At 38.2% G+C, this 14896-nt stretch overlaps 1 long non-coding RNA gene across 1 annotated transcript; it reads right to left on the bottom strand.

Moving 5' to 3' along the window:
• Positions 1–13615: 13615 nt before the first annotated feature.
• LOC308194701 lies at positions 13616–14450 on the bottom strand. Its single transcript, XR_013950813.1, has 2 exons — positions 14327–14450; positions 13616–13978 (listed from the first exon to the last, which is right to left on the bottom strand). It is a non-coding gene; the product is annotated as an uncharacterized lncRNA (long non-coding RNA).
• Between the last annotated feature and the right edge of the window lie 446 nt (positions 14451–14896).

The following is a 14896-nucleotide window of genomic DNA, read 5'->3' on the forward strand; positions in this document are numbered from 1 at the left end:
TTTTCACCGTGAACACTTAACACTGAAAATTGTTTAGACTTTTGGAAATCAGATGAACTGCTGAAAATCACAGAAGTGACAACTACAAGAAATTGGCAGCTCAGACAAAGTACCATCCCAACCGATTTCCTTTAGATAATGGAACTTAGATGACTTCACATGAGTGGGTGGAATTTGTCAAAGGATATGAACTTTTCCATATCACAACTTCACTGCCAGACAAATGGCAAATTCCAAATTGCAGTAAAGAAAGTAAAGAAACAAAGATGTCACGTGGAAAATTATTCTTTACTGGATAAACACTTCCATGGTATATCACAATAACACCCAGGTACTTTAGCACATTCAGCATGTGAATTACAATATCTTACCATGGCTGAAAAAAAAATGGACAAATATATTAGATATCTTTGCCTAAGCTAAGCTTGGTACTGTAAACAAATCAGATTTCCTCGAACATTTCCTCGTTACAGATGTGTACATGAAAGCAAGTTACCTGTGCTGAAATGATGTGTCTCATTCAGGTAATACGGAAGGCACAGACTGATATTTCACCAAATCCACTAATTTACTCACTAATGTATTTGCAGCACAACAAGTATGAGTATCCAGGACGATAAAGTACATGTTACATTGAGATCTGGTGAAAAAGACTCAAAAAAAAAAAAAAAAAGAAAACAAGAAAAGGTTTCACAAGTGGCTGAGTTATATGGGAATAGTTTATTAAAATGACTTATCTCCAAAAGAACCTGAGTGCAAATCAGACTTCTCAGGAAGGAATGAATGTCTGCAGAGTCCTGTTTCTTCTATGGAAGCCATAAAATATACTCACATCATCTAAATATTCAAGGGAGAAATTTCACTTTATTTCCAACTCTTTCTCTTAGCAAGTCTTGATAAAATCAAAATACGTTACTAAAACTTGGGCTACTACTCTAGATTTTATATATGGATTAAAAAAAATTACTTTTATGTGAATCACTGTAAATGTTTAGGCAGAAAGACACAAAAGTTCAAATAATAGTTTAACAAGCTTCCACCAGGCTGATGCAAAGAGATAGAAAACTGAAAGTATGAAAATAATGAGAAAAATAACAAGCTACAGAGATGTTAACAAATACAACCTTCAAAAAGATCTGAAATATACTATTTACAAATAATTTCAGTTAACTTTTATTTTACTAATTTTATTTCTTTTGATTGGAAAACCAGTTAAGTTTTATTAATATCCTACAGCCTTTTTTTTTTTTTCTTTCGCATCTTCCTGTGTGGTCCTCTTTTATTCCCTTCCTTTAAAATAAATTTTACATACTGATTTTCAGGCACATTTTACTGTTTCCTGCAAAAAGCCAAACTCACAGAACTAGCTGCTGGAGTTATTGTTAGCACACAAGTAGACTAAGACAGATCGTAAAGTCCCTGGTGATCCAGGAACTATATAATGCTGACTAGCTCCAGCGGTGCCAGCAAAAATTTCATAAGCCAGTACTTGGATTTCAGCAAGCTCATTCCCTCTAGTTCTTTCCGCCTGAGCACTGACTCAACCTGACCTTATCATTGCCATAAGCACCACACTCTTCTCAACCTGAAAGGAATGCTTGGGTGTTCAGTGTCAAGTTGTTTCTCTGCAAGCACCTTCCAAATCCCTGGCCAAGGTGGTGGTGGGCTGAGCACCTCCAAATGCTTCAGGCGGTGTCAGAGGCATTGGCTCCTGGGGAACTCAGCGCTTGCGTGGCTCACACCTCAGATGGGGAAGGGACGCATGCACTGCAGCACTGCTGAGAAATAGCTTCAGAGGCGGTGGAAAAGCGCTACTGGGTAAAAGGGGTTACATGAGGAGCTGTTTGAGATGCTTCACATTCCTGTTCGACTTCAGCCTGGCACAACTTACAAGTGGAGACAAGCCCTTATACACAAGGCATAAAAAGGGACAGAGACACTAATGCCATGAAACACTGAGTGTTTCCAAGAGTTAAATATGCTTGGCACCGAGAAATATGGGCAGCAAAGTCACACTCTTATTTTTCAGAATAACGGCAAATAAAAATTAAGTGTAAAAGTGTTCCAGCCCTATCTTGGTGCTATTCAGTCTACCTAAGATCAAGGCTCGATGTATGCATTTTCCAGTTGGATCTGTCTTGTGCTGCAGTGTATGTCTGGCTTCTTTTGCATTCTAGTGGAGTGAGCCTGGAAATTCTGCAACTGGTTCCCCTACTTTTAAGAAACAGTTATGATTTAAGTATGAGCACAAATAATAACACCAGGACAGAAATCCCTGTTTTATTTATTTTATTATAAAATTAAATTTATTACATGCTTTCCCCCCATTTCTGGTCTTCATCTTCAGTATGCTATAGATGCTTGTCCTGATAGCAGAGAATTGCATTTTATGTAGTGTAGATAGGAAGAAACTTGTGAGTCTGGGATATTTGGCCTTCAGGGAGAAGCTAGGTTTGGGGCCTAATTGTGTTAGTGAGCTTTTTCATTCTAAATGATCAGCAGCGAAATAGTTAACCAGGCTGAAGCGTAAACTTTCTGCAAGGCTTCAGAGTTAACATCGATTGGGTTGAACAGACCAGTTCACACCTCTCAGAACTAATCTCTCAGTCTGAAAGTTTTGTTCACTGTTCTGGAAGGCCACTTAATTACCATGAGAAGTACAGGCATAATCATATGATGAAGGTTAAGCTCCAATACCTTGTTGTGAAGCAAGGAATAGAGAGTCAAAGAAGATTCAGCAGCTTTGCAGGCATGAAATATGTGGTCTCTGTTTGTAGCTGTTTTGACTATGTCTCATTCTTCAAAATAGACAGTATAAATCTCACCGCCAAATATTCTTTGAGGTGCAAAGATATATTTTTTTTCTTATTAAATATATTCCATTTGCAGTCTGGTTCCATATGGGAGGAGTTACTGATGATTGTTATCCACTGTAAATACTAGCAGAAAATTAGCCTTTTCTAGAGTACGGCATCATGTTAAAAGCTCAGTGAAGTTACACTGATATTAATGGTGGTTCAGCAGCCTGAGCAGAAAAAAAGTTTTTGGCATAAACAAAAACCCTTTGATTTTTGTGTTCGTTAGTTATGGTTAGTGAGAATAAGAGTATAAGAGCACTGAAAAAGATCTTCCATGTCATTGCATCTAGTCTCTGTTAGGCAACCAGACAACATGAATCCTTTTTCAGATGCTCTAAGGAGGACGGAAGACTGCTGACATAATACAACAGTCCTTCAGCTGTATTGGTAATTAGGTTTTACATACTCCGCTGGTGGCAGTTGTCTCTTTTACATCATTAGCAGCTGTGTATGATCACTAATATGTTGCCTTGTCCAAGCAGGCCACAATTCCCCGATGTAGATAGGCCTACAAAGTGCACTGAAATGAAGAGGACGATATTTAAACAATACTCCTGGGAGTCCTGCAACTAAAGCAGCCTGTTTTTTCCCATCAGCTTTTATCTTTTTAATTATATATTAAAAAAAAAAAATGAAATGTGTCTCTGGCTTTGTCAATGTCTAAGGCATGTAAAGGATATGCTCACACTGCAATTTTTCTTTCTCTTGCAGGGAACACTTGCTTTTTTTTTTTTTTTCTTTGTGTGGTTACATAATTTCATAAAATGTACAGATTTATTATTTTATTAATTATCACATAATTACATTAATTAATTATTAATAAAACACAGATTCAATTATTTTTGAGAATGAAGGGTAAAGGTACCCTTCAGTCAAATTTGGCTGAAATCAACTAATGAGGTCAGAAGTTATTAGCAGAGTGACACAAACTGATAGACACGAATATGCATACGCTGTGACCTCCTTAGGAGTGTGACTAAAATCAGTCTCTTTTCATCTCACCTTATAAAAGCTAGAGCTGTAAAAGAGATTTCTATTCTCTTCATTTTGGTGTCTGCATTTTGATACAATCGGATCTGTTCGGCCAAAGAGCTCTGTATTACTCATCTGATTAAGACAACTATATTTGGAGTAGCATTACAGACAAATTTGCTTGTCAGCATCTGCTTATGGTAAACGTGATGGTCCTTGGAGGAACGACTTTAGCTGCTGGTGAAAGGAATTGTGGGGGAGTCACCGGGAAGCCTGGCCTGGAGCTCTGGCTGCATCTGCAGCATCTCCATGGACATGAGTCATCACGGCGAGGCAGGAGAGCTTTAAAACATGGAGGCCTCTCATGTTTCGACTCAGCAGGCAGTACGTGAGACATGTTGGCAACAGTCAGGCTACTGAGTCTCACAGCGAGAGACTGTCTGGTTAACAGGCAAACGTCAGCTAAATGCAAACCAAAGAGGCAGCATAAAAGTAGCACTGGAAATGTCCTTCCACAAAATCACTGCCTTTTACAAAAAACAACAACAACAACTAACAAACAAACAAAACAAAACAAAAAAAAATCACCACAACCTTGCACAAGAGAGAAAATATTGGAAATATTTTAATTTTTTTTATTTCCTTTTCCTTTACACATAGGTTAGCATGTTGGGATAGCTGGGATAGACACTTCTCAGTGGGAAAAAAACGAAAATAAAACACACAACAAAACCCCAAACCCACCACATTAGAAGTGCGTAAGTGGTAAATTTTTGTAGGTACTATATTTTCTATACAGAGTGACATTGCAGAGTAAGTCCTTTTTCAGCTGAATCCAAGAAATGGCAAGGAAGGCAAACATCTAGATAGCAGAGTTGGGAAGTCTTATTGTCCAGGTGAGAACCACTCACATTTCTGAGGGAAGAGCAGGTCCTCCTGCTGCAGACTGAGTCCTTGGGAGGTACTGGTTAGAAAAAAAAAAGATGAATCCTATTTGACTTTCTCTAAAGAACATGAACTACTGAAGGGTTCAGCATCAAAACAGTGATAGCTGGTTGTATAGAGCAAGCATATTGGTTCAAATAACACCAGAAACAGGACATAGCATGTAGGGATCTACAAGCAACATAAATTGAGCTCAGAGCAACTCGAAATACACAAATAAAAATGCTCAACCTTATGGGCAGTCATTCAAGACAAGTTAAAAAAAAAAAGTACATCCTAATCTCACCGTTACGAGAGGAAATGTAAATGGCAGTACATGCAGTGACTGAGAACAATGATTTCCGATACAGAGAAAGCTGTCTGCAAAGTGACTTTGGCAAATTCAAAGATATGTGCTGATTCAAATATATAAATATACTGCAGAAGAAGCCTGCCAACTGAAAGCTGCCATATTGGTCGAGGCACTAAATAATCACCAGCCTATTGCTGCTGTTCAATAGCCCAGCAGAACTGTGGAGCCAACTGCAGTGCAGATCCAGCACTACATGAAAGTGCTAATATCAGACTTTAGAAATGTGACATAGAACTGATTTTTTTTTTTTTTTTTAGCAAAAGCTACCTAAGGCAGCTGGACACACGCAGGCTGTCAGTAAGAAAACTCCCGAAACAGGCAGCGTTATTGCTGGGAGCAGATAGCTGCTGACACAAAGTGGTACCAGTGACTGCTGAGCAGCAAGGTAGAGCAAGTCACGGAGCTCATCACAGTACAGACTTACAATTTCCTTATCCAGAGAAAAGAGCAGAGCAGTCATCTTGAGGTCTGTGAAGAATTTAAACTTAAGGACTGTTTCAAGGACTGGAAACCCTGAGGGCAACACCAAAGTAGAAATGTATTCCTATTTGCAGCTGGGGAAACTACTGAAATGCAAAGACCATTAGCTCTGATGAGGCCACAGAAGGAAGAACTGACAAGGCTGCAAACAAGAGGGATTATTATGCTCATTGAGATTAGCACAGAGTGAATCAGCAGCTGAAAAGTAGTTAGAAAGTCCTCAGGTAAACGAAGGATCTGTTCTGAGCCAAAACCACTGAGCAGAGCACTTGGAAGAAGTCAGTATCCATTGCTACCAACTGGAGACATGCTACTGTGATTTATTCATGGTCAAACTGCTTGCGACATCAAGAACAGATTCTGGCATGTTAAGCTAGCGATCCATCTAGCTTCTTGACAATCTTTGCCACAGCTATTGGCAGGTATTTTGGGCATGCAGGCATCAGCCTAGGCCTGACATGGACTGAAACTGGACTTCTAGATGTAAAGAGTATAGCTTATGACATGGTTGTTATAGGAGATTGGGTGGTTGAAGTAAACTGGGAACATGAACTCAAACTGAAGCAACTTCTTAGGAAATGCTGACAATAGAATATTAAACTACAAACAGACAGGCTGAGTCTGAAAGAGCTGAGTTTGTCTTATACCATATGTTTTCTGATGATCTTTTTAAGGACTGTGAGAACAATGACACTGTAAGAAAACGCCCAGGCTGGCAGACAAGATGAAATTTTCTAATTTTCGGTAGCTTTTCAGATTCTGCGCTTGCCCTTCAGATACCTCTTGAGACAGCTCACAATGATGCAGCATGGGGCTTGCCAGAGAAACTGGAGTGGGTATCTGGAGAAGTAAAAATTATAAGCGAGCACCAGGCTTAAGGTGCTAAGGTATTTATGCAACAGCAGGAGTTACAACAATATACCTCAGGAGGAGGCAAAGTGTCCTTTTGCAAAGCCCACAGTAACAGAGCCTGGACAGATACAGGGATAGTGACACATCAGATTTAAAAAGGAGTTCTGGCTCTACTTCTTGTAGTGAAAGGCTACTTTTGAGCACTAGGTAGACTTCTGTGTAGACATCAGAGAATACCATAGACCAGCAATGCTCAAGGCAGCCAAATGACTGGAGCACATATGTGAGAATACAGATACAAAAGATGAAGGAGTGATGTCCAGCAAAGTAGTTCTTGATGCAAGTATATTGACCAAAGCATTCATTTAAACCAACTTAACAGAAAGATTTTCTAGATAATCTTAAAATCAATGTTGTTATTTTGGTCTTTTTAAATTCTTTCTTTCTTTCTCTTTCTTTCTCTTTCTTTCTCTTCCTTCCTTCCTTCCTTCCTTCCTTCCTTCCTTCCTTCCTTCCTTCCTTCCTTCCTTCCTTCCTTCCTTCCTTCCTTCCTTCCTTCCTTCCTTCCTTCCTTCCTTCCTTCCTTCCTTCCTTCCTCTTTCTTTCTCTCTTTCTCTCTTTCTCTCTTTCTCTCTTTCTCTCTTTCTCTCTTTCTCTCTTCCTCTTTCTTTCTTTCTTTCCTTCTTTCCTTCTTTCTTTCTTTCTTTCTTTCTTTCTTTCTTTCTTTCTTTCTTTCTTTCTTTCTTTCTTTCTTTCTTTCTTTCTTTCTTTCTTTCTTTCTTTCTTTCTTTCTTTCTTTCTTTCTTTCTTCTCTTTTTTTCTAAAAGCAATCCAGGGAAATACACATAAACACACTTCAAAAATTGGAAATGATGTGCAGTGTAAGGAACTGACAAGGTATTGGATAGAAGAGACTCACTCATTTTCTGATCAATCTCTTATAAGCCCATGATCAATCTCAACCGCTACTTATTGGTAACAATTTTCTTCTTATGTTTCTTCAATAATTTTGAATAAGACATTTTTTATAACAGCTGGAAAAATTACACTGTGCAAGTACTAAACCCAATTTGTAGATTTAGAAATATTACAATTTCATGAATAATTCTGGGCATTTCCCAGACTAAAAGGTTCTTAAGGAGACTAAAGCTCCAGCCAGAGATCCAGGAGAGCTGGTTTCAGGTTGTTTCTCCATCACAGACTTCCTGTGTGAACTCCAGTTCTTTACACTGCACATTATTTCCAATTTTTAAAGTGTGTTTGTATGTGTGTGTGTGTAATTGAACTTGCCTATCACAGGGATGTCTGATGCACTCTCTTGGCTGAAAAATGCTTTAAAATGTGGTAAGGTTGGACATATATACATGCCATACCTGTACATGACTGCAAATACTTCCTTTTTTGTGCGAAGGTATCTAGATGTTTTTTCATGATTAAACAACATCCAATTAACTACACAATACTACTTACATTAACAAAGTTTAATCACATTCTCATTAGCAGCTTATTATAATCATTAACTCATCGTTTGTATACAAAACAGATGAATTGGCATTTTATGTGCATTGAGGATAAGACCGTAGTATATTTACTACCTACATGTCCTTTTAAATTACAAACAGATAGGATTTTTTTTAACTCATTATTTCTTGTCTGAAAAATTCTGTATTATGGCAAATAATAACATATTAATTCATGTTAAATGCATTTTGGATGATCTTTAGCAGAATTGCAATGGCTGAATCCAAAGCCACATCCTTGCAACAGATTCCGTAAAATGTCCCAGTCACAGATCTTTCTGTTTCTTACAACAGAAACATATACTTTGCACAAATCATTCATTAGAAGCAATAATAACAATGCTTTGCTATCTTCTTTACAATAGTTATTTAAAAATGAAATAAATGAATGTTACCTTACAAGTAAAACATACTTTCTATTACACTTCAGGTTTCATTTCTATGGGTGAAGCTAATTTGAGACTGAGTCAAAAGCAAAAGACTTCAACTATAATCTCAAGAAAGATAATAAATTATTTGAGAAAAGTGGGGCAAAAAGAAGGGCAAATAAAAAAAAATGATTCTCTATTCTAATCTACCAGCACCACACAAATCTGCAGGTGCTTTTACTGAAGTCAGTTAGTGAAGTCAAGGCAACAGTGTCAAGCGGGACACTTGTTCTGGCTTCATCCTATGCATTTAATGCACCAACCCTAAATGACTGCAGCACTCATTCATTACTTGAAACTTTGCCTCTCCTGTCACAAGCTGTTTCCTTGGAGAACAAAGAAGACAAGAGAACAGTACTGCTGCCAGCCAGACTTTCTTTTCAAGACCATGGCAGAAAAAAACTAGGCCACATGAAGGAAAGAGAAAAGGAACGATCATCATTTTTTGTGTGGTGCTCTCCCAAAGTCCCAGGAGAGTCACATGTGCCAGGACTTTTTTTGTCTGTCTGAGAATTCGGGGTTGTTTTCCAGATGTACCTGTTGCATAGCTCCATTATTCTCCAAGGTGACAGCAGAGGCAGGCAGACAAAATGTTTGACACCAGTTTCCTTTCCATTTTTGACAGGACCCACACAACTCCAATGAAATTTCTCTTTAGTCTATAGTTGAATTAGATTGCAATTGAAATCATTTAGCCAGGCAAACGTCAGTAAGCAGTCACAGAAAGGGGAGTGTTCTGGTGACCTAGGGAGCTGAACTGGCCAATAGTTCAGACCTTTTCCTCAACAAAAAGCAAACAAAATGTACTGTTTTCCTTGAATGAAGGGAGGGTTGCTCTGATCAGAGAGTATGAAGTCAAACTTTCTCCTTTCAGCATGGGTATAATGCTTCTTTTCAATTTCATGATATTTTGTGTTAAACCCATTGCAAATTAAGTTGATTGCCTAGAGACTATAGCTACTGCTTATGGCTCGCAAGAGAGACAAGACAGTGTAATGATCTGTGACTGCATACCGTACATGTAGACTACAGCCATCAGTCAACTACATAATCTTCAGCATCAAGATTCATTAAAGTCAGTGGGAGTCATGTTGTTAAAACCCTGTGTGCAATTTGGGAAACATAAGGGTTAATGCTATAGAATAAAGAAACTGGGTAAAGAAAAAAAGTGAAAAAGAAGCTGCTAAAGACGAGGAGGATGCAGCCAGTATAGTGCTTGTGGCTATAGATTACTCTTAGATTTTCACCACATAAACATTCTGAAAACAAAACAAATGACAATCTATCATGTCTTAGGAAGTGGCGTTATTTTCCTTTTTTGTTATACTCATCAAAATTACTGTTTCCATTTGTTAAGAACATTTTTTTTCCAAAATTCTTGCATGCTTATGAGCATGTCACTGCACTCTCTTTCTTCTCAAATAAGTAGCTGTAATAAAGTGGGTCTTTGGGATCTGAAAGCGTTAAAAAGAAAGTTAAACTTTAATTATGGGCTGTAAGCTGCTGAAGGGAGAATACTAGAGTGTAGCAATGACATCTGGACTAGTACTAGTGCACGTAATGCATATCTGTCACTGACAGCTCACTGGGTTACATTTAATTCACAATCATCAGTCATGTCTTCTTCTTTTATAAGCAAAAAAAAAAAAAAAAGAAAAAAAAAAGAAACTACAGAAGCACCAGTGGTAGAGAGATTGCCTTCAGAGGACAGATTCTTCCACTTGCTGATTCAAGCAGATGACCTTACAGATGTAAAAGAAATGAACAAAAAAATACCAATAAATATAACTTTCATATGCTGTGCTAATACATAATCTACCATGTCTAATGAAGCTTTGTAACTCTTCTCTTGCCCATACACTGTTGGTTTCTGACTGACACTCCTTTCTCTTGGTTTTGGGGGAATGCCTCTATGTTCTCTCTTTGTGTAACTCAGAGCACAGCTTGGATTTACCAAAGCAAAGTGTGAGCAGCATCCATCCGCCAAGAGTAAATAAGTGTGAAATCTAAGAACCCGAAGTGGTTACAGGATCAGTTCAGAGGCTGGCTAAGCCTTTGCTCTGTAAGGTTGCATTTTTGTCTGTGGAACAGAGAGTACTGAAGGAAACAGTGTTGAATAGAAATCAGCTTGAGTAAGAGCAGGAAATACCAGCCGCGTAAACCGGCACAAAAACACTAACTCAAAGCCTTGTATGACAGCCTCCTTTCTCCTCAAAATATGTAAGCAGCAAACTGCAGGTGTCTAGAAATGTTTCTCTTACAACGTGAAACTCTTGCTTCCATGGTTCCTCAATAAGAAGACATATGGACACAGACGATTTTCACTTAACTCAGTTGAGGCAAACAAAACAGCAGAAGCTATGGTAAATGCAGACCTCTCTGATCTCAGACTAAATGACAATTTTAGCACTAACACTTGTCCAGATGCTTTTGTTACAGATCAGAAAACCTGTTTGGCAAGCTCTCACTCATTTGGCTATAAGTATTTCAGTTGCCCTCCCACTAGATGTGGTCTCACCACATAAGTCATGTTTCAAGACAGAGTGAACAGATGAGCTTGTCTTACTCAATCACTAATATTGATTCACACATTCACACGGAAGAAAATGCAACTTTGAATTGTCTTGGCAGAGAATACACCTTACACATGCACAATTAAAGATTAAGGAATTAGCAGGTGCCCTAATCGAAGCCCTTCACAGTGGGTTCTATGATTTGACCACACTTCATTATGCTTGTCCTCTTTGTGCTTTGAAGTGACCTCTGACTAGGTGCACATTTTGCTATGGTTTATGGCAATTATGATTCTTGTTCATGGTAGATTGCCTAGAATCTCTTTGGACTATCTAGTGTATAATCTTTCTTTATGTATTTCTACTATACTACCATATGCATTAGCACTGGCCCGCTGGGTACCATTTTATCTCAGCTTTCATGTATACATTCTAATTATTTTACTACTGCACTGTCATTGGAGCTTAATGTTGGAAATAGAATCCACTTCTCACTGAGTCCACGACAAAATTATGACTCGTGACACCTTAGGTTAAGCTTTCAGTAATAAATATGAAATAGTAGGGCATTTCGTAGTATGACAAATACTAAATTAGTAAGTTAAAATCATCTAAAATGAACAAATAAATGTATAATGTCCTGAAATAAATACATATTAGAAGAAACCCTAGCCATAATGGCATCATGTGTTTAAAAGTAACATTTTATCATACGATGAGTTCTATGGTAAGCTATTATTGCTACTTGGTTTTTTGCATAATGGTAGTGCCCAAAGGTTTGGGCACGGTTATGCTAGACACTGAATAACAGTTTTATCTGTATCTATATTCCTCCTACCCTGGCTAAGCATCAGTTTTTCTCTGCTTGGTCAATTTCCACAATCTCTCTTCTAAATATCCTTAAAACTGTGCCACTTCCAAGTGTTCCACTATCCACCTGTCCTAGGAAATAACCTTAAAATATTTTTTTTACCTCATCTTAATCTTATCTTCCCACTTAGTCAGAAGAAGTGTCTGAACGCTGCACTCACTAGTTCATACACCTCAGAATTCCCATATATTTCCTCTTCTAAATCAGTCCCAGCTAGCAAAGTCCTTGGTGTTGGTGTTAACCTTTCCCAACATTGCTTTCATCAGGCTTTTAGGAAAAACTGCTAAGATCATCTCTTGCCTTTGTCCCCATTGCAGTCGTGGCTGATCAACACTCCACCACATGCCTTGGCTCCTCAATCAACAGTTGCAGAGTTGTTTTTCTTGCACAATGTGTTATCATTTGTTGCTGCTATAAAGTGGCAACTAATTATCTCCTTTCCACCACCTTCACTGAAATTGATAGGGGATGGCATTTTAAGGGGACATTTTAAGAGCATTCATCAGCATGTTATGTTTGAGGTAACAGTTGTTTTCAAACCAGGCAGTAGACTCACTCTTCCTTGTTCTTTCTAGAATGTTCCTCCCTCACTCCTTGTTTCATACAGCATGCATGGGGATGGCTTTTGATAAGAAAGCAGTATAATAATGTCGCCGATTCACAGTTATTCATTTCTTTGCATTTTTGGAAAGAGCTGTTAATTCATCAAACAGATAAATAATGGAGACCAAATACAACTAATTGCTAAAGAACATCACCCCCAACATGTTGTTGCCTTTTAGAGTGGCAGAATATTCTTGTATTCAGTATACACCCAGACAAATTAGAGAGGCGCATTTTATACTGAGATTTGTGGCAGATCTCTTTTAGTATTCATAGGTGTGCCAGCATAATACAATTCATTTAGGAATATGACACATCTGTGTAATTTGTAGGTGTTGACTGTCTAACCTTCAGACAACTTGATGGAAAAAAATAATTCATCCATAACAGAGACCTTTATTTTTCAATCCATAACATTCTATTTAATGTATTAGAAGTACATGAAAAGAATAGAAAACCAGGAAAAGTACAACAACTGGAAGAGAAAGAAATGCCTTACTGTATAACATTTCAGCAAATAATGTAAAGATGGATTATCCCATATTTTCAAATACTTTATAGTGAAAGTTCTATCAGTCTATGGGTCTATCTTACTTATCTTTGTGATAAAGTAAGAGAAAAACCATTGCAGTCATATACAGATATGACATTTATTTTTCCAGCAATTCAGACAACTTGAACATGGCAATATTGAGGAACATGTTATGAATATTTCATCTCATGATTGGAATCATCTTCAGATATAATGCTCTACATTCACATGCCGTAACTGGGAAGTGACATATACAGTTGCATAATGTATTTACATCCCAATCATTTTTATCAAAATAAAACAGAAGTTACAGATAGCCAGGGAAGGATAATAAAAAAGATAATGTGCTCTTCTAATTTTAAGTCTCTTGTATTTAAAATAAACTATGTCATTGCAAGAGAGGAACTTTTGATTACTCTGAATAATAAGACCTTTAACTTAAAAAGGCAAAGTGCATGCTGGGGCATTTTGACACTCAGGAGTGTCAGAGTGCCAAGATGCTATTATCTGCACCATATGAACTAGTTCACAACTATCCCAGGGCTAGTAATTCTGCATTTCAGGAAATGCAATTGAAGGTCATATTACACTTTTCATATTTGCACTAAGAGTGTCTCCCAGGCATCCTTTGCAGATTATGGTCCCACCTGGATCAGGAATAGGTCATGAGCGAGGGTTTTCTCAGTGAACTTATCTTCTTGTTTTTGTTGTTCTTTTTTTCTTTTTAATTTCCTGAGGTGTACACAGTATACAATTTCCCTTCTCTATGTTCCATGAAAGCAAATTTTTTGAAAGAGGTTTAGGTGAGACAATACCGTCCTATGGAAGCAGACCCTGAACTGAGTTCCCAGCTTCTTTCGGGGGCCTGCTTGTGTCTGTGTCCCCCAGCAAACCCACAGGCATGAATTCTTCACCCAGAGCTTTGTTCCACTCTCCACACTCCTTCTCCACTCCCCTCTCCCAACTTCGGACTCTGTGGCCTCCTTCACAGCCTCATTTCCTCCCATCTGCTGTGTGCTGGCATTTTTCTCTACAGGAGGTCTCCGATGATCCTATTGGGTATAAAAGTGCTTTAGTGATCAGTAATTTGGAGTCAGTAAACCTCTTTAGCAATAGGACTTGTTACTGAGTGCAAATGCTGCTAGCTTCTTTTCTAGCCTGCTTCCCAACCCCAGGCTTCTCCTTGCAGGAGGGGACAGCAGAGCCTAAGCATTTGCCAGTCATGCAGTTAACAGCAGCAATTGCTCCAGATAAAAAGAGCTACATCATCATTACCAGGAGGGAGGAGTGAGTCTAACAAAACACTTTGCATGAACAATCGGGTAATTGGATCCCTACTGGATATGCAGCCTGAGTAGTAATTTCAGATGGCACCGATGGTGTTATAACAGAAATTATACCTCTATTATCATATTCCAACAGATCCAATTCTAACCCGAAGCAAAAGGTTGAAAGGCACAGCTACATCCGTGCATACCAGAACTTTTCTGGAAAGGCTAATCCACTTTGAAATTTATGCCAAATTGGCAAAATCCTCCACTCCTTCTGAACTCAAGCTCTTTCGTTTAGGCACACAGGGAATGTGAGAAAGCAACCTTTTCCAAAAATACACAAAAGAAGGAAAAACCTCCTTTACCACCCAGTATATTCTATGTCTCTTGGCTGCATGAGTGGGAAACATTTTGGAGAGTGATAGCGTGCGTGGATGTGGTGTGCTAGCTTTTTTTTCAGTAATGAATTTTATGCCTGCCTGTTTCTGTTCCATTGTCTATTTTTAATTCAAATATGTAAAAGCTTTTCTTAATACAGACTCCCAGGTGTCAGTTGCTGCCTGGAGTCCCTTTTCTTTCCTCTATTGTTCTCTTAATTGTTACTTCAAAACAATTAGCTGGGCATTCATATGCAAATAAATGCAAATGTACAGGGGATTGGGTGTGAGAGAATACCACCACTCGTTAATTTCCACTTCA

This window comes from Anser brachyrhynchus (genome assembly GCF_964034855.1).
Source record: "Anser brachyrhynchus genome assembly, chromosome: 4".
Classification (NCBI taxonomy): domain Eukaryota; kingdom Metazoa; phylum Chordata; class Aves; order Anseriformes; family Anatidae; genus Anser; species Anser brachyrhynchus.